The sequence below is a fragment of the Pinus tabuliformis genome, chromosome 2_1 (assembly GCF_031772625.1).
Source record: "Pinus tabuliformis cultivar Carrire ecotype Pingquan chromosome 2_1, CPIR1, whole genome shotgun sequence".
NCBI classification, from domain to species: Eukaryota; Viridiplantae; Streptophyta; class Pinopsida; order Pinales; family Pinaceae; genus Pinus; species Pinus tabuliformis.
This window is the reverse complement of record NC_142299.1, coordinates 789,856,779-789,876,953: the sequence shown is the minus strand read 5'-3', so window position 1 is coordinate 789,876,953 and position 20,175 is coordinate 789,856,779. Positions and strand designations below refer to the sequence as shown.

Below are 20,175 nucleotides of genomic sequence, written 5' to 3'. Positions count from 1 at the left end.
TTATATTATTAAATTCCAATGAAAAACACAATATAAAACACTTAAAATACTCAAATTTAAATTCAATATATTATATTAATATTTCATATCTATGTCATTAATTATATCCCTCACTCCACTAATTAACTTTTTAAAATAAACTAAATTTATACATTAAATAGACATAAATTAAATAGTGCATTTTTCCATCAAAAAATCACTTTAAGACTTCTCATTACTACTTGTTAACTATTGTGAACATAGATTAGGTTTATTAAATAATTGATATTATTAATATTATATGTAATGATTCTTATACTTATTCTAAAAATTATTATATTATTAAATTTCAATAATAAAAAAATCTAAAAAAACCAAAATATAAAACATTTAAAATATACAAATTTAAATTTAATATATTATATTACTATTTCATATATATACCATTAATTATGTCTCTCACTCCATTAACTAACTTTTTAAAATAAACTAAATGTATACATTAAATCATCATAAATTAAAGCCCCAACTCTAAATACCATAAAAGCTAAAAATGCATGTGGAATTTCAACTTGTCTTATGGTTCATCAAAGAAGTCAGGCGGGAGACATGTGTCACTAATACATGCATTTAGATTGACTAACACATGTATAGAACATGCAGATTGAGTAACACTGAATAACCAAAAGAAGTACTAAACTATCTCGCATTTAACACATTTGCTTGGAGAAGTCTATCCTATATTATGTCGAACAGGTCACCACTCTTCACTTCTTAGGCTAACCTTGGGTACAGGAAAATGAGTTTGGAAAGCCAGTTTTGCATTAGAAAAGACATGTTCCACAGAGGTTAAATTTCTATATAAGATATTAACATTTTTATGAGTTTGGAAATCCATTTTTTCATTAGAAAAGACATGTTCCACAAAGTTTAAATTTCTATATTAGATATTAACATTTTTTTCAGAGTGAAGATTGCATAAAAGCAAGCATAATTACTAATTGCATAAATCATAGCACAAAAGTGGAACAACCATTTGAAAAATACAAGTTCAAGTTTCCCATTGAAGACTCGTTGCAATGTTCAATGAATTCTATCAAAAACTTGGATTAGTAATATCCATCCTCTATTTCTTAGGGACCAGACATTGAACATAATCTTGTATTATTGCCATCTTCTCAGTATCTCCTAAAATATATTCTTAAAAGGAAAATGTAAAATGCATGTGTCACTAATACTAGTATCATAGGTAATCCCATGGAATCATTCCCATTTCTTTAAGATGAATCCTTTGTTTGTCAGTCTCATTCTTAAACTATATTTTCATTCAGTAAAGAAGAAGTTTCACTATCATCTCAAAGTTGCACTAACAATTCAACCTATTAGAACTAGAAGAGTTGAACTACAGCCGGGGTTTTTAGAAAATAACTTGTTAGCATGCTTCATATCCTTACTGGAGACTATGGAGTTTTAAGCAAATAGAATTTTAGTGTGGTTCATAGCCTTACGGGGACTAGTTCCTATTATTGGAAACATTACCTAGTTCCCTAGTTGCCAAACTATTGATAATCATTCACCGTATTAACAATTTCTTTTCCAAGCTTCTATATATGTTCTCAAGCCTTGTTTCAGGTCAATAGAAGGGGATCGTGCTAATTAGGATGCAGTGAACTAAATTTGTTTGAATCCAGTATGCCATAATTAAATAAAAGAACCTGAACTAGACTCTCAGCACTCCCAACTAGACAACCAAGAGTTCCAAGTGTCTTCTGATTTTAAAACCATAAAATGTTCCAAAATATCAATGGTGTAAGTTTGCTTTTGATATGTATTGGAAAGAACCATTTGAATTAGGCAAACTTGAGCAGGTTGTCAGCAAAGAAGCACAATTCATTTGGTGTTATAGAATTCATTGTCAGTTCTAAGACTGCAATGGGAAACTTTCGACGACTAGCAAATTTATTAATGAGTTCATGGTTGAAAGGGAAAGCTAACCTAGATGCTCTGAGTGGTAATTTGTATTTGAGTACTTGTAGATGTCTGAAGTGCTGTGGATGCAGATTATCAGACTGGAGGCGAATCCATGTCCACTATGGACTAAGCTGAGTACTTGTAGATTTCTGAAGGGGTGTGGACACAAATTATCAAGCTGACCGTTGGAGTTTAATCCTTGTCCACTCTGGATTGTCTCGAGGACCCTAAAACTCCTAGTTGAGACCCTAAAAATATTTATTGATAGAGAGTCAGAGACCATGCAAGAGAATTGCGACTCGCGAGTAAAAGAACCAACCACTACCAACAATTAGACCCTATGAATTTTTTTTGCAAAATCCAGAAGGACAGAAGAGAAAAGAAAAAACAACAGTCGGTTCAGACTACCCAAATCCAGCGAAGATCAAGCATTTTCAGTAGTGTTTCGCCCTGTACAACATCCACTCTGGTCAATAAATGCTTACACTTAGCAGCTGGAGAAGGTGGGTGGTGACATAATGCATTTCCGCCGGGAAGGACATGATCATTGAAATAAACTTTAAAACTACAATTTTGAAGTCTTTACTTTTCAAAAACTGAGACAAATGAATCATGTCCATGAAAATACTAATGGATTAAAATTGATTGCAGGAAATTGGAATGATCGACATTTCCCATTGCCCATCTGCGATCTCCAAATCCATCTTTGAATTCCAGAGTGGAATACCAACTGCCTAGTGCCAATGCCACTTGGGTCCTGGAGCACCCCGTATTGGTAGGTGGAAAAAAAGTGAAGAGCACCCAGTACTGGTAAGTGGAAAAAAAGTAAAAATAAATAGGTGTAAGGATGTTTTCAAAAAATCATTGAACGTGAAAAATATGTTTTCAAGAGTTTCAAACATGTTTAAAAAATAGGTACCAAACAATTTTAAACGTTAAATACAGTCAAAATGCCCTATTACAGGCATTTTTCTTGTCAACTTCCATTTCTGGGCAGACAGGAAGAGGAATATGGGGAAGTTTGGGTGAAACTTATTTCCCAGTTTATAGATTTTTTATTTTTTTTCAGAAGAAAAAAATCTCACTTGTTTATATTAATTAAAAGATCAACACATGCATCTGAGTCAGGGAAAATTTTAAGAACCCCCCCAAATTTACATGTATAATAAATGGGTGAATTTCCATGGTATATAGGAAAAATGGAAGGTGATTTTATCAATAATATGATATGTATATATAATTTTTTGGCGAATCTCTCACCAGGCATGGCCAATATTTTACTCAATTATAAAATCTTGTGTTTATTGAATACACAAATGAAATCATTACATTTCTTTAAAATATCTTTTGAAATCAAAATTACTGAAATTACATATCGATAACCTAGTGGGTGTAGGATAAAATTCACCCGTGCCATTCACAGAAAGCATGAGAAAAAAACTAATACTATATATAAAACCAAGAAAAATTCAAATTCATTACTTCTAGGGACCTCGTAACCACCCTGCCAATACACAAGTATGTTCCTGTTTGCAATTAGAAAAATTACCCAAATTACAATCTGTTTACTCTAGCATATGTTGGAAAGTTATAGAAGGATGACTAGTGCAATCAATCCATTCCTTTTAGCCCTGGATTTGTTTCAGTTTAAAACAGAAGTATACAAATATACTTGTCCAATGTCTATGCTTTAACCATTAACCTTAAGATGTTTTTACAATATAATTTCCTAAGTCTATTTAATATCTTCATTATCATAAAAACCAACCTATATCCATCTTAACTCCACATCTACCACTCTTAGGGGGATGAAATCTATTTATCCCTCTGAGCACTTGGTAGACCCAGAATTAAGATGGATCTAAGATGATAGAATTTCCCCTTTAAATAGTTTATGCTCACATGAATACCATGGTATTACCATGGGTCAATACCATGGGTTATCATAAACCTGGAGCTTAAAAATTACTATTAGTAATTTATAAAAATTAATAAAATTAATAGTTGATTTTTATTTTAACCAAGCTAAAATTTTTAACATACATTAAATTACAACATCCATTTTTACTCTTGATCGGATCAAATGATTTTTTACTCTATGCTAGTTTTCATATCACGATATTTGATACCTCTCGGGGGTTAGTAGATCCAGAGTAAAGATGGATCTATGCTGGTTTAATTCCCACATTTAAATAGGCTACATTCTAGGTGAATACCATGGGTCAATACCATGTGCCATTTTTATTTTTATTAATACTAATATTAGGGTTAATAATGTTTTTTTGCATGGTATTAATAACAATCTAGTCCATGGTATTTGTCCCATAGGATTTTTCCCATAGGTTTCACCTAAATATAACTCATTTTTTTAGTGTTCGTAAATATAAGGTGACTTATGGAGTAAATATAAAAAAATGTTTTATTTGTTTACCATACCTCTCATTTATTTATATTTTTATTAATTTACCATACCTCTTTTATAAATATGGTATTTGGCCCATAGGATTCACTTAAATAGAACGAGGTTTATGGACTAAATATAAAAAGAGGTTTTATTTATTTACCATGCGTCTAGTTTATTTATATTTTTATTTATTTACCATACCTTTTGAGTAAGTATAAAAAGATGTTTTATTTATTTACCATACCTCCACTTTACTTATATTTTTATTTGTTTACACCCTTGCATCTATATAAGGTGACTTATGGAGTAAATATAAAAAATATTTTATTTATTTACCATACCTCTTTTATAAATATGGTATTTGGGCCTTTGGCCCATAGGATTCACTTAAATAAAACCTATTCTTGAAAATGGGCCAATGGAAGGTTGTAACTCCTAATTTCAAGGGCTAAATTTACCTTTTTTACCCTCTCCCTTAAAATAAGGTAGCCTATTTGAGGTGATTTGTAAAAATGTACTATGATACAAAATATTCGCCCACTAAAAATTTAAAACCCCTTAACTTCGCCAAAGGGCAAACATTCGCCCCTAAATTTTCTATGATCTGAGTGAAAATGGACAGTCTAGAAAGACAACAAACTAGCAATGTTGACTGGATATGTGTCACGACATCTTAAAATCAATGTGATAGACAATCCCATATAGCAATTCATATGCATATGGTCAAAAAATAAAAATAGAGAAACATAGCAATATTGCCGTAGCAGCAAGGAGCATCAGAAAGATGTAATATGAGGATGAAACAATAAACTGGGTTCCTTTGTTATGGAAAGCAAATCTGGGCTACCTCTCTAATTTGTTGATCCGCATATAGAGTGTAACGCATGATTCTGAATTGATCATGTAGTCCAGCTTTAGAGAGCATGTTCGTGTCCTTTTTGTCATCTCTATATACATGTGAGATGGAGTAGGATGATAGGGAGGCCAAAAATTTTTTAATCATGTTGATCCATCTAGCTAATAATGGTGGGTCGAATGGAGAGTGACCTTGTATACTATCTATGATAGCTCTGGAGTCTCCATAAATTTTGGTGATATTTAGATGTTTCCCTTCAACAAACCAGAGCAACCCACAAAGTGCAATGATTTTAGCTCTGTTGTTGGTTCGAGGGCCACCATTCTAGGGAAGGTTATATTGTGTGTTGGTTATTTGGTTTGAGAACCACACCACATCCACATGATCCCATTTGTGATGCATCGTCAAACCATCTTGCAGAAAAAATAATTGAAGGGGAGGATCTCATCTTCTCTTTGATCCTTTGTGCATGTGTCTAATGAAGTGGTGCTCCTACAAGACTTGAAAACCAGTAAATAATTTGTCAACTTCAAAAAGTCATTAGTCCACTTCTACAACTCAAAATTAGACGATTCGCAAAGCGGCAGATTCTTCTTTCTGCCCTCTATCGTCTCATGTCATCATGTGCCTCTAGAATTTCCCCAAACACGATTGAGTTCAAAACCGCATCCTTGGGTTCCAAGCCCACAAGTGACCCTTATGGCACTTTTCCCTCCAAACCCTAAACCTTAGGGTTTGGAGTACCTCCCAATATACACAAATCAACACTCCCTCTTAGCAGGGGAGGTACATCCAAGACTAGGAAGAATCTCGTCATCATCATCAATGTTCGCAACATTTCTCAACTATTGGCACTCACAATCTCAGCAATCCATGTTTTGTGAATAATGTGTTTCTCGAACATGTCACTATCAATACTGGAAGCACCCTGCTTCTTCTTATTTTCCTGTAATGTCTTCCACTTTCTCCATGATTCCTTCTTGGAATTTGTAGGAGCACCATTTATCCTCACTAAACATGCGCTCTTCTTGGATTGTGGAGTCTCCCTTTGAATCTAAAATCTCCTTATCGAACTAGAATCCCTCTGAGTCTCTGGAACCTGAACCTTCTCGAGAAGGTGTACCTTCTTCTCGGGAACTTGTACCTTCTCCTTTGAAGCTTGCACTTGTTACTGCTTCTCTAGAACCTGCACCTGCTCCACTTACTTCTTTCCATGATCCACAGACTTTCCCATCAACCTGTAGAGACTGTGCTCTCTAACTCTAAGTACAGTCCCATTGGACTTAGAGCCTCTAGGCCTGAGTCTTTCATTTCCATCCTAGAACAAGACCTCAAACCCTTTCCTCTTGATCATCAAGATGGAAATCACGCTATATCTGAGTCCTATTACAAACAATACCTCCTAGACCCGCATCACACATATTTTCTCCATCCTGAATGGCACAACACCCAATCCTATGGTCTCCAACTGACTCTTGTCGCCCAACACCATGTGCAACTTTGAGTCCCATTCAGCTAGAGTCTCAAAACCTTCGTGTGACCCTATCATATACTTTTACGCAACACTACCCACGTACCATCCATCCTCATTGGTAGTACCCTGTAAGAAATGAGAGATCATAGCAAAGTCCTCCTCCATCAATCTCTTGGTAAGATCATCTATCTCACCGGAAGTGGCAACACTGGTGACCTGCTTTCCTTTCTTCTTCTCATCATCTCCCTTCTTCTTCATCGGACATCTCGACGAAACATGACCAATATCGCCATAGTTGAAACACTTGACCTTACTCAAGTCCTTCTTCTACTTACCCTTCATTTGTGTTGCAAGTGCCATGTCATCATTGAAAGTCTTCTTCTTCGAATGAAGATCCTCGTTTTGCAACTCTTCCTGAATGAAGTCATCCCACAACCTATCCCAATCTGGCATCTTCTCCCTTTAAACGATCCCTTTGATGAAGGGCTTCCAATCCTTGGCGAACCCTTTCAAGGAAATCCTTACCATATCTCCATCTGAGGTAGACACACCGATGGCGGAAAGCTCATCTTTGACCTAAGACAATCTCGTTAGATACGAGGTCATACTTTCACACTTTATCATCTTGGTGGAATTTAACTTATCCTCCAATATTAGTACCCAGTTCTTGTTCTTATTCTGGAACAAATTTTGAAGAGCCCTCCACATCACATGTGCATTATTCTTCCTGACAAGTGAGGTATTAGGGCATCCTTCACACCATCTAGGATGATCAATCTCGTCCTCAAATCCAAATATTCATATATTTCTAGCTCCTTGGGATCGGTTGGATTCTTGATCTCTTTTTCGAGAAACTCCCTAAGCCTGTTAACCTGTAAGAACAAATTGATCCTTTCCTTCCAAGGAATATAGTAGGACAACCCCTCCAACCTGTCCTCATACCAGACACTTGCATGCAACTTCGAAATTGTAGTGATCCCTTCACTTACAATGTGACAAACTACCTCTCACGTTCTACTTCGTTGCGCACAACTCTGATTTACTTACTTCCAAAGTATCCCAGACACAATCTGATACCATGTTGAATTTCCACGACCTTGGATCTACGTTAGAGACTTAAAATCACTAACGCTACCAAATAAAGAATCTCAACCATAAACTACTTTGCACAATGGAAATATAAAGCAGTAAATCACGTATGCACAGATATACACACTTTTAACAAAATTGTACAATCACCAATCTTCATTATATTAAACCAAATCTGAATAATACAACAATCTATGGTATATAAGATACAATGACAAACTTTGTTGTAGCTTCTATGTTGTATATTTTCCTTTCTATCCTTCACACCTATACTACTCACTAGCTGCCCCTTAGTTCTTCAAAGGACAACACATCGAGAATCAAGGATGCCACCTATCACTGCTGCAAGTCACTTCTACTACAGTGAACACAAGCTCATCAAACTACTCTATTGGTAGGCCTAATTCCTAAGCTCCAAAATTCCTTCTAGTATCCTCTTTCGTCCATCAAAGAGCTACTCTTTAGGCTGCAAAATTCACCCAATCACGCACCAACAATTCCCTTCTTTTCTTCTGCTCTAGGGCTACTTCGGGTAGACAACGCACTGCCCTCCAATAAATCAATGGCACCCAATCTTATCACTGTCAATTATTCTCCTAGAAAAGAATCTACACTACCATGTAAGATGCTCCACACAACATCAACAAACTTCTCATAAAACTGATCCAAATTGGTCAACACCTTGGACCCAACATCACTACACTTATTATTGAGTACTGGTGCATTATTGCAATAATGCACTTCTGGTTATGGCATCAACATATACCATAACGACCACATATAAATGTTGCAAGTGTCCACAATAAGAGTGCGACATTCCTCCCTTGTAATGTTGTTGTCCTACGCTACCTGTACGAAGGATATGTTGTAGGAGTATGGCCTTACATCCCTCCATAACCATCCCAAACAGTCCTGCATACAATGATAATTTACAATAGATATTTTTGGCCTACAAAATCATGAGGTAATCCATCCTAAACTACACCAGAACAACCCAGAATTTACGCTGATATTTGGCCTTGTTCCCTGCTCAAATTTAGACCCAAAACAGTGAAGAATAACACCTTAAATCATGCCCAGATTTTCCTTTAGGCTTGCGTCCTACCTCCTGTAGCATCTCGGCCTTATCATAGGCATATTCTTTCCCAAGCAAACACTTAGCTCCTTCATTTTCCTTCTCTTGAGCTCGGAAAAATTTCAGAGATATCTATGAGAAGTTGCACACCTGGATGCCTAAATGACATGTATCCACCCTATTTTTATAGCCTAAAGAGGGGATCCAATGAATTTGTGAAGAGACCCATATATTGGAGTAATTTATATCAAGCCTACATGACTTGAAAACCAATAATTAATTTTTCAACTTCAAAAATTCATTTCTCCACTTCTACAACTTGAAATACAACACTACACAAAATGAAGATCATAGAAGCATCAAATCTATGATTCTCGAAGCGTTGGATTCTTCTTTCTTCCCTCTATTGTCTCATGCCATCACATGTAGAAATGTGCCTCTAGAATTTCCCCAAACAGGATTGGGTGCAAAACCCCATCCTTGGGTTCCAAGCCCATAGGTGACCCTTCTAGCGATTTACCTCCAAACCTTGAACCCTAGGGCTTGGAGTTTCTCCCAAGATACACAAATCAACATCCTTTTCATATAATTGATATGAAAAGATGACAAAAGTAACAAGGGTGACAATAAGAATAGTAGATAAAAATTGTTTGAGATTAATCACAATGAAGACTATTTGTAATTGACTATATTCTTATTATTCACATTTTCTATTATTCAACACTATTACTTGGTCACTTTACATTCAAAAATTTTATTTCATCATTTTTCATCATTAAAGTTATTAACAATATTTATCATCACATGAGAAATCATTTGTCGACGTGTTTCGAACCAACCAGTGTGGTTCATCGTCAGGACAAGTTGAAGAGCAGATCCAGCTTAGCCTGTTTAAATAGCCAGAGCAGAGACACCAACGGTTACCTGGGCAAAAGATTGACTTAAGGAGCAAGGTCAAAATTAGTTATATTAGGTAAATGATAAATTATAATATAATAATAAATAGATAAAGATAAATAAATTTATATATAAAAATATAACTTTAGTTATATTAGGTGTAAGATGAATAAATAAATATATAAATATAAAAATGAAGAATTATAAATTACTAATAAATAAATAAAAATGAAATAATAATAAATTTATTTATTTATTCATTACAAAAATAAATAAATATATGAATAAATAAATTAATAAATATAATAGTAAAACTAAGATAAAAATAAATGGTATCATTATTAAGGTAAATACATATATAAAAATTCATATATAAATATATAAATTTAGTTATATAAGGTGTAATACAAATAAACAATTGAAGAAAAATAATAATAATAAATTATCCATTTATTAAATAAATAAAAATATAAATGAAGAATTGAAAATAATAATAAATTATTTATTTATTTATTAAATAAAGGAATAAGTATATAAATCAATGAAAAAATATAAATTCATAAATATAATAGTAAATAAATTATTCATTTAATTTTTATAAATGAAAAAATAGAAATGGTATCATTAGTAAGGTAAAATTAAAGGGGAAGTAGTTACGCACCGGGTTAAATTAGTTAGAATTAAATAAATTAAATAATCCAATAAATAAAAAGGAAGAGGAAATAAAATAACTTAAATTATAGTTAGTTGTAGGTATTAAAAACTAAAAGGAAAGGGGTAAATAAAATACAAAAAATTAAAATTAGTTAAAACTATTAAAAGTAATAATGGACCTTTCCTTATACTAAACAAATGATGTTGGAAAAGATAATCATAATAATAATAGAATACATAATAATAATAATAATAATAATTATAAAAGAAAATCAATAATAATAAATAAGTAGATAATAATAACAAGAAAAACGATTACTAAATAATGGTTTATAAAAATAATAAATAAATAATAATTAAGTTAATAAGAACATAAATACTAATAATAATATTCCTAATAATAATAATAGAAATAAGTTATTAAAAATAAATAATAAAATAAATAAAGACACGAAAAACGAATATTAGTTTATTATTAGTATTAATAATAGTAACTGTATAATAAAGTAATTGTTTAATAGTTTCTTATTTGAAAATTTAATAGAAATTGTCTAGTAAATAAAAGTACTAATAAATTAAAAATATAAATAATAAAAAGAGACAGAAAACGATTAAGAAGAAAGCGCTGGAACCCAGCACCTGCTGATTTTCCAGCCATCATCTCTATTGAGATTGTTGGGTCTCTTTTCAATCTCAATAGCTTCCCTAAATTTCCGATGATGGAAATGCGAGACCTTAGCGATAACACTAGCTTCCTCAATGCAAACATGATGATTGGTTTTTTCAACATGCTCAGCCAAAGCGGAAGATTTAGCTCTCCTATGTTTAAGGTCAGCAGCGTGCTCACAAATCCTCTGATTAATGGAGCGACCGGTTTCACCAATATAAGGGGTCCCACAGGAGCAGGGGATCATATAAACCCCTTTCATATCTTTGGGGTCAATAGGATCCTTAACTGATATGAGGGACGAACGAATGGTGTTAAGGTGCCTAAAGGTCACGGGGACACTATGCATCTTGAGAATCCTTGCAACCTTATCAGTGGTCCCTTGAACGTAAGGAAGATGAACACCTGGAATCCGTTCCTTAGGTTCCCTTTTTGTCAGAGAATTCATGGTGGCTTTTTGGAAAGCCTTCTGACCCAAGTATCTACTATAGCCATTCTCAACAAAGACATCAAGGAGATGGGATTTTTCTTTCTCAAAACTCTTATTATCCGAGATCCTTAGGGCCCGAGTAGCAAGGGTGTTGAGAACACCCATCTTTTGAGCTGGGAAATGGTGAGAACTAGCATGGAGATACTGCTCAATATGCGTTTTCTTCCGATAAACCTGGTGGGCGATGGAACCATCACTATTCCTTGAAATAAGAATATCAAGGAATGGGAGGCAACCATCAACCTCCTGCTCCTTAGTGAACTTGATGGCAGAGGATTGACTGTTGAGATTCTCAAAGAAAAGATCTAATTCTTTTTGGCCATGAGACGAAAGGACATTAGTATCATCCACATACCTTTTCCAGAGCCTAGGAAGGAGACGAGAAGAATTCAGAGCCTTAGACTCAAAATCTTCCATAAAGAGATTGGCGAAAACAGGGGACAGGGGGGAACCCATGGCGACACCACAGGTTTTCTCGAAGAACTCCCCCTCAAAACAGAAAAAGGTGGAAGTGAGGTAGATCTCAACCAACCTAGCTGTGTCAGGGTCGGTTAGGCAGTAGATCACCTCCAAGGCCTCCTTAATAGGAATGCAAGTGAACAAGGATACAACATCAAAGCTAACAAGAATGTCCCCAGGGTCAAGCTTGATGTCCTTAAGTTCATCAATGAAGGAAGCAGAGTCTTTAACGAAGGACTCCGTACGACCAACTAGGGGCTTAAGCTTTAACGCAAGAAACTTAGCAAGAAGGTAGGTAGGACCGCCAATAGTGTTGACGATGGGCCTCAAAGGAGCTCCTTCCTTATGAATCTTGGGGAGACCATAGATCCTCGGAGTAATAGGGTTGCTCTCAATGAGTTTATGGTGAAGGGAACTCAACGAACTAATGGATTTAATGGCAAGAGCCACATTCCTAGAAACCTTCTTTAAAGGATTCTTGGGAAGCTTTTTGTAGCTACCACTATTAAGAAGATGATCCAACATTTTGCTGCGGTAATCAGCCCTGTTGAGGATGACAGCAGCACCACCCTTATCAGCCTTAAGAACAATGATATCTTTGTTCTCGTTTAAGGACCTGAGAGCTGCTGACTCTTCCTTGCTAAGGTTGCTCTTAGGGGGTTTAGCCTTCCTTAAGACAACCGCACAGTCTTGCCTAATAGTATCCTTGATCCTATCAGGTAAACCTCTGATCCCAAATTCTATGTCACAGATAATATCATCCACAGGGATCTTCTTAGGGGCTAAGGCAAAATTTAGCCCTTTACTCAAAACCTTAAAGACGCCCGAGGGAAAGGAGAAACTGGAAAGATTGATCACCTTGATAATAGTAATAGTATTAATCTTCCTCCTTCCTCTCATAACAAGGTGATCAATCTTTCCAGTTTCTCCTTTCCCCCGGGCATCTTTAAGGTTTTGAGTAAAGGGCTAAATTTTGCCTTAGCCCCTAAGAAGATCCCTGTGGATGATATTATCTGTGACATAGAATTTGGGATCAGAGGTTTACCTGATAGGATCAAGGATACTATTAGGCAAGACTATGCGGTTGTCTTAAGGAAGGCTAAACCCCCTAAGAGCAACCTTAGCAAGGAAGAGCCAGCAGCTCTCAGGTCCTTAAACGAGAACAAAGATATCATTGTTCTTAAGGATGATAAGGGTGGTGCTGCTGTCATCCTCAACAGGGCTGATTACCCCAGCAAAATGTTGGATCATCTTCTCAATAGTGGTAGCTACAAAAAGCTTCCCAAGAATCCTTTAAAGAAGGTTTCTAGGAATGTGGCTCTTGCCATTAAATCCATTAGTTCGTTGAGTTCCCTTCACCATAAACTCATTGAGAGCAACCCTATTACTCCGAGGATCTATGGTCTCCCCAAGATTCATAAGGAAGGAGCTCCTTTGAGGCCCATCGTCAACACTATTGGAGGTCCTACCTACCTTCTTGCTAGGTTTCTTGCATTAAAGCTTAAAACCCTAGTTGGTCGTACGGAGTCCTTCGTTAAAGACTCTGCTTCCTTCATTGATGAACTTAAGGACATCAAGCTTGACTCTGGGGACATTCTTGTTAGCTTTGATGTTGTATCCTTGTTCACTTGCATTCCTATTAAGGAGGCCTTGGGGTGATCTACCGCCTAACCGACCCTGACACAGCTAGGTTGGTTGAGATCTGCCTCACTTCCACCTTTTTCTGTTTTGAGGGGGAGTTCTTCGAGCAAACCTTTGTGTCGCCATGGGTTCCCCCCTGTCGCCTGTTGTCGCCAATCTCTTTATGGAAGATTTTGAGTCTAAGGCTCTGAATTCTTCTCGTCTCCTTCCTAAGCTCTGGAAAAGGTATGTGGATGATACTAATGTCATTTGGTCTCATGGCCAAAAAGAATTAGATCTTTTCTTTGAGCATCTCAACAGTCAATCCTCTGCCATCAAGTTCACTAAGGAGCAGGAGGTTGATGGTTGCCTCCCATTCCTTGATATTCTTATTTCAAGGAATAGTGATGGTTCCATCGCCCACCAGGTTTATAGGAAGAAAACGCATACTGAGCAGTATCTCCATGCCAGTTCTCACCATTTCCCAGCTCAAAAGATGGGTGTTCTCAACACCCTTGCTACTCGGGCCCTAAGGATCTCGGATAATAAGAGTTTTGAGAAAGAAAAATCCCATCTCCTTGATGTCTTTGTTGAGAATGGCTATAGTAGATACTTGGGTCAGAAGGCTTTCCGAAAAGCCACCATGAATTCTCTAACAAAAAGGGAACCTAAGGAACGGATTCCAGGTGTTCATCTTCCTTACATTCAAGGGACCACTGATAAGGTTGCAAGGATTCTCAAGATGCATAGTGTCCCCGTGACCTTTAGGCCCCTTAACACCATTCGTTCGTCCCTCAGATCAGTTAAGGATCCTATTGACCCCAAAGATATGAAAGGGGTTTATATGATCCCCTGCTCCTGTGGGACCCCTTATATTTGTGAAACCGGTCGCTCCATTAATCAGAGGATTTGTGAGCACGCTGCTGACCTTAAACATAGGAGAGCTAAATCTTCCGCTTTGGCTGAGCATGTTGAAAAAACCAATCATCATGTTTGCATTGAGGAAGCTAGTGTTATCGCTAAGGTCTCGCATTTCCATCATCGGAAATTTAGGGAAGCTATTGAGATTGAAAAGAGACCCAACAATCTCAATAGAGATGATGGCTGGAAAATCAGCAGGTGCTGGGTTCCAGCGCTTTCTTCTTAGTCGTTTTCTGTCTCTTTTTATTATTTATATTTTTATTTTATTAGTACTTTTATTTACTAGACAATTTCTATTAAATTTTCAAATAAGAAACTATTAAACAATTACTTTATTATACAGTTACTATTATTAATACTAATAATAAACTAATATTCGTTTTTCGTGTCTTTATTTATTTTATTATTTATTTTTAATAACTTATTTCTATTATTATTATTAGGAATATTATTATTAGTATTTATGTACTTATTAACTTAATTATTATTTATTTATTATTTTTATAAACCATTATTTAGTAATCGTTTTTCTTGTTATTATTATCTACTTATTTATTATTATTGATTTTCTTTTATAATTATTATTATTATTATTATGTATTCTATTATTATTATGATTATCTTTTCCAACATCATTTGTTTAGTATAAGGAAAGGTCCATTATTACTTTTAATAGTTTTAACTAATTTTAATTTTTTGTATTTTATTTACCCCTTTCCTTTTAGTTTTTAATACCTACAACTAACTATAATTTAAGTTATTTTATTTCCTCTTCCTTTTTATTTATTGGATTATTTAATTTATTTAATTCTAACTAATTTAACCCGGTGCGTAACTACTTCCCCTTTAATTTTACCTTACTAATGATACCATTTCTATTTTTTCATTTATAAAAATTAAATGAGTAATTTATTTACTATTATATTTATGAATTTATATTTTTTCATTGATTTATATACTTATTCCTTTATTTAATAAATAAATAAATAATTTATTATTATTTTCAATTCTTCATTTATATTTTTATTTATTTAATAAATGAATAATTTATTATTATTATTTTTCTTCAATTGTTTATTTGTATTGCACCTTATATAACTAAATTTATATATTTATATATGAATTTTTATATATGTATTTACCTTAATAATGATACCATTTATTTTTATCTTAGTTTTACTATTATATTTATTAATTTATTTATTCATATATTTATTTATTTATGTAATAAATAAATAAATAAATTTATTATTATTTCATTTTTATTTATTTATTAATAATTTATAATTCTTCATTTTTATATTTATATATTTATTTATTCATCTTACACCTAATATAACTAAAGTTATATTTTTATATATAAATTTATTTATCTTTATTTATTTATTATTATATTATAATTTATCATTTACCTAATATAACTAATTTGACCTTGCTCCTTAAGTCAACCTTTTGCCCAGGTAACCGTTGGTGTCTCTGCTCTGGCTATTTAAACAGGTTAAGCTGGATCTGCTCTTCAACTTGTCCTGACGATGAACCACACTGGTTGGTTCGAAACGCGTCGACAAATGATTTCTCATGTGATTTTCGCCGAAAAATCTATCATAAACTTGTTATGGATCACAGAAGCCTCAACTCTACAATATTTATCATCTCAACAAACTGAGGTAACTAAGCAAATTTAAAATTAAAATGACCATATTAATATGAGACACATTTAGCATATTTAAAATGATTATATTAATATTAGATGAATTTCCATATTATTGATAAATTTAATCATATTTTCATTAGATTTTCTTTGGCCACACACGACTGAAACCAACCTAGATCCATCTTAACTCTGGATCTATCAAGCGTTGAGATGGATCAAATCTCTCAAGGTGAAAACCTTTCCTCAAGTTTTTCACTCAAAAAGGAGGTTTTCACCTCGAGAGATTTGATCCCTCTCAGTGCTTGGTAGATCTAGAGTTAGGATGGATCTAGGACGTTTAAAGAAAACTCCATATGAATGAGTGTCATCTAAAGTGAGTTACTATTTTTTACGCAACTAGTATTGATAACGTGTGTTATTGTAAACAACCCTATTTACAAATTAAGAATCTCCATGGGAAAGTGAGTTTACATCTCTATGGTTAAGAATTTTGTTCTATGTTTCTATAAATGTATACATGTTTAACTTATATATTAATTATTTTATAATAATAATAATAATATAGTTAGTTTTTATAAAAAATTCAATTTTACCAACATGAGACATATCATGAAGTGTTTTGATGCTTTTTATGGATTGATTTTTATCGGGGTTTACCAATCACTTAATCGATATGGTTGCACTAGTATACCTACCTATCTATCTATATCATCAATGCTATGCATATTGTTAGTGTCAGTCTTTCCAGCCTTCCTCTAGTGATCAAATATGATCTTACAAAGTGGTCTCAGAGTGTCAAGGTCAATTTTTTTCATTTCAGTGAGTCTTCAAGCAAACTTTTGTCACTAGGCATTAGGTCTAGGGTTTGCTTTAACTCCTTTCAAAGTTGCCCAAATGTCAGTCTATGTCACTATTCAGCTAAGTCTATCATCACTCAGAGGGTTTTCATCATCATGTCAGGTTCCATTGGGTCATTTTACACCTTGTTCATGCTTCAGTTGCGCCTAGGCAAGGTTCATTTCCCTCTCCTAGGGTTTTGAAGGCAATTTCTCTTGAATGGTCAAATAATTAGCAAAACTTGTATACAGATGTTCATAAACCTTCCCCTATCCTTAATGTACCTTCTTAAACAATTCCCATCACTGAGATCCCCAAAATTCCACATTTTCGCACAAACCCTAGTTTCTTGCTACAACCTGGCAATTTTCTAGGTTGGGCCTGTTTTTTGCCCTTTTGGACCCCTTCCCCTCACTCAATCTCTGAGATTCCACTTTCCCCTACTTCCTAACATCCCTCCCTACTTCCAAAAATTCTCTCAAGAATTTAGAAGCCACTTATCCCCTTCATTTCTCTTCATTTCGAAAATTCCCTTGTTCCACACATCGGGATAGGTTTCACTCAAATGATGTTTCTGAGCGATAAAAGATGAATTTTGGAAAAATGAGAGAGGTTTTTGTCCAAAACAGGCCAAGGATGAAAAACCTTCTTCATTTTTTACACAGGTGTCATGGTTTTAGAGAAATGTCAAAAATACCGTTGCCTCAGGAGAATTGAATGCACCTCTAAAGTTACCTTGGGAAAATCAAGTTTTCTCCTAGAGTTGTTGGCCAAATGACTTTTGTGATGTCTCAAATGATAATTGGACACAAATATCTTTCCAATGAGCTATCATGAGCTCAATTTGGAGTTGAGGAAGGCATTAAAAAGTTGACTGTAACAGCACTCTTCCTTTGCGCAGCCTCATTTGGCACATTTTGACCAGTTTTGGGATATTTGATATTTGATAGGGAAAATGAACTCCAAATTGAAAAATTTCAATTTGGTTGGAAGGTAGACTCAAATTCCTTTCCAACGAGCTATCCTACGCCTGATTTTGACATCGGGAAGGCCTCCAAAAGTCTCCTACAAAAAGGTGCTACGCACAGGCTATATGCGCCGCACCTTCCATATGCACCGCACCAGCGTATTTTTGCAATGAGAAATGAAGCTATATGCGCTGCGCCATCAACAACTTCCCAAACTTGCTCCAAATCGCCCGAAACCTGTGGATCATCACTTTTTAACTAGGTTAACCCTCTGTTATTGCTTTTTATCCAAATTTGATGGTGGTTTGATGGTGTTTGTGTATGGTGAGTGTTCAAAAGGAAACCAAACCCTACCTTTGAAATTTCTCAAAAAAAATTGCTGCTTAGGGTTTCAAACTATTGTTTTGTTACCAAGTCCATCCTTTATTCCCTCACCACTCCCTTATTCCATTTTTCTCTTGATTTCCCTATCCCTAAACTCACATATCCCTAAAAAGTTCACTAATCCCATATCCCAAATCCCATTTCTCAAAATTTCACATGCAAATTCCCAAACCCTAGCTACACATTCCTAAACCCTAATCCTTATCCCAAAATCTAAATACTATTCCTTAAACCCCTTATTCCCCATATCCAAAAATGACATCAAGGCTGTCTCTGCAAATGAAGCAAGGAAATCAATTTTAATCAAACACAATCCGTTGTTCTTCAAGGCAATGATCCATTGTTGACAAAGGCACCTTCAACCACGAATTAGTTGCATGTACAGCTAAGAAATCAGTTTGAGGCATGAAATCAAAGCTTGATGCAAACACAACCAGACAATCAAATGCAATCTTCATCTGGTTCACATGTAGAGTTAGCTAGTCAGGGGCAGTCACAGAGTAATAATCAATTTCTTACTCAATTCACACAACAGGTACACTCATCTTTCAAGGACAGCCTTTAGGCCAGGTACAATCTTCTGCCTCTAGTCAAATTTTGCCTCAGATATCGAGTTGCCATTCTCAAAATATTAATTACTTGGGCCAGCAAATTTATGATCAAGGTATTCCAAATCAGATTAATTATCAGCCTTCAAATCAAAGTGATATCTCAGTCAAGCTCCTTGAATCGAAGGGGGCAGAAAATTTTGCTAGGCACTTTACAAAGTGAGATGAGTGATATGAGGTCAAAGAGACTGCTGAACAGGGTCGATAGGGACAAAGCATTGCTGAGACATATGGCTTTCCACTACATGGCGCAGAACAAGGTCTGCGAGGCACGGATAAGGAATCTAAAGGCGAAATTGAAGAAGGCAATCAAGAAGCAATAGACGCAAAGGGAGCTCGATCGTCTTCAGATTTTGGCAGAGGCCTCTTTGGCTCAACATCACACTTGATAAGGAAGCTCCAGCCCAAATTTCAAGAAATTTGGGGCAATTTTGGTGATTTTGGAAATTTTTGTGTTAAAAAACAGGCTTTTTCCCTATATGCGTCGTGCGCCTTGCATGACGCATAGGATTGGGAGCTCCAAATTACAAATGGCTTGCAGTTTTGGATTTTTCATGAGAAATCATGAATTTTGGTAATTGGACAAGAAACTTGGGCAAGTTCTGGGTCCCCAAAAGGTCAAAAAACATGCAAAAAATGACCTCACTGCCCCTATTTTGACACACAGGAAGCAGTCTTGGAAGAATGCACTTTTGGAGGAGCAAATGGACACCAAATTGGAAAATTCCACTTGGGTTGGAAAGTAGATAGGCAGGGATTTCCAACAAGCCAACCTGAGCTCGATTTGGACTTCAGCAAGTGCCTCAAAATCAGCAGCAAATTAGCGCAGTGCATATAGAAATCAATGCGACGCATATAGATTTTTTGCCCAATTTTTCATCTTTCAGCTCAGAAATTCGGCCAGTTTGACTAGTTTTGATTTGTGATGTTATTTTTGACTTCTCTTGATGTAATTGATTGAACATGATGTAATTTTGACACTTAGTTACTTGTTCTAGAAGATTCATTCACCAAAGAGTGAAAATTTAATGAATGAATCAATTTCCTACCTTATAGAGGCAAGTTGTTTTGACTGCCTAGATTGTAGTGCTTTGTTTAGAATTGGTTGAAACAGCTGCTAGAATGATCAGCTCGACCCCTAGAGGCAAGGGAATAGGTTGGCTTGCCT

The 20,175-nt window shown here is 35.0% G+C and overlaps 1 pseudogene; it reads right to left on the bottom strand.

Moving 5' to 3' along the window:
- The window catches only part of LOC149202964 (uncharacterized), a 122,289-nt pseudogene that overhangs the window by 15,225 nt on the left and 86,889 nt on the right, over nt 1-20,175 (bottom strand).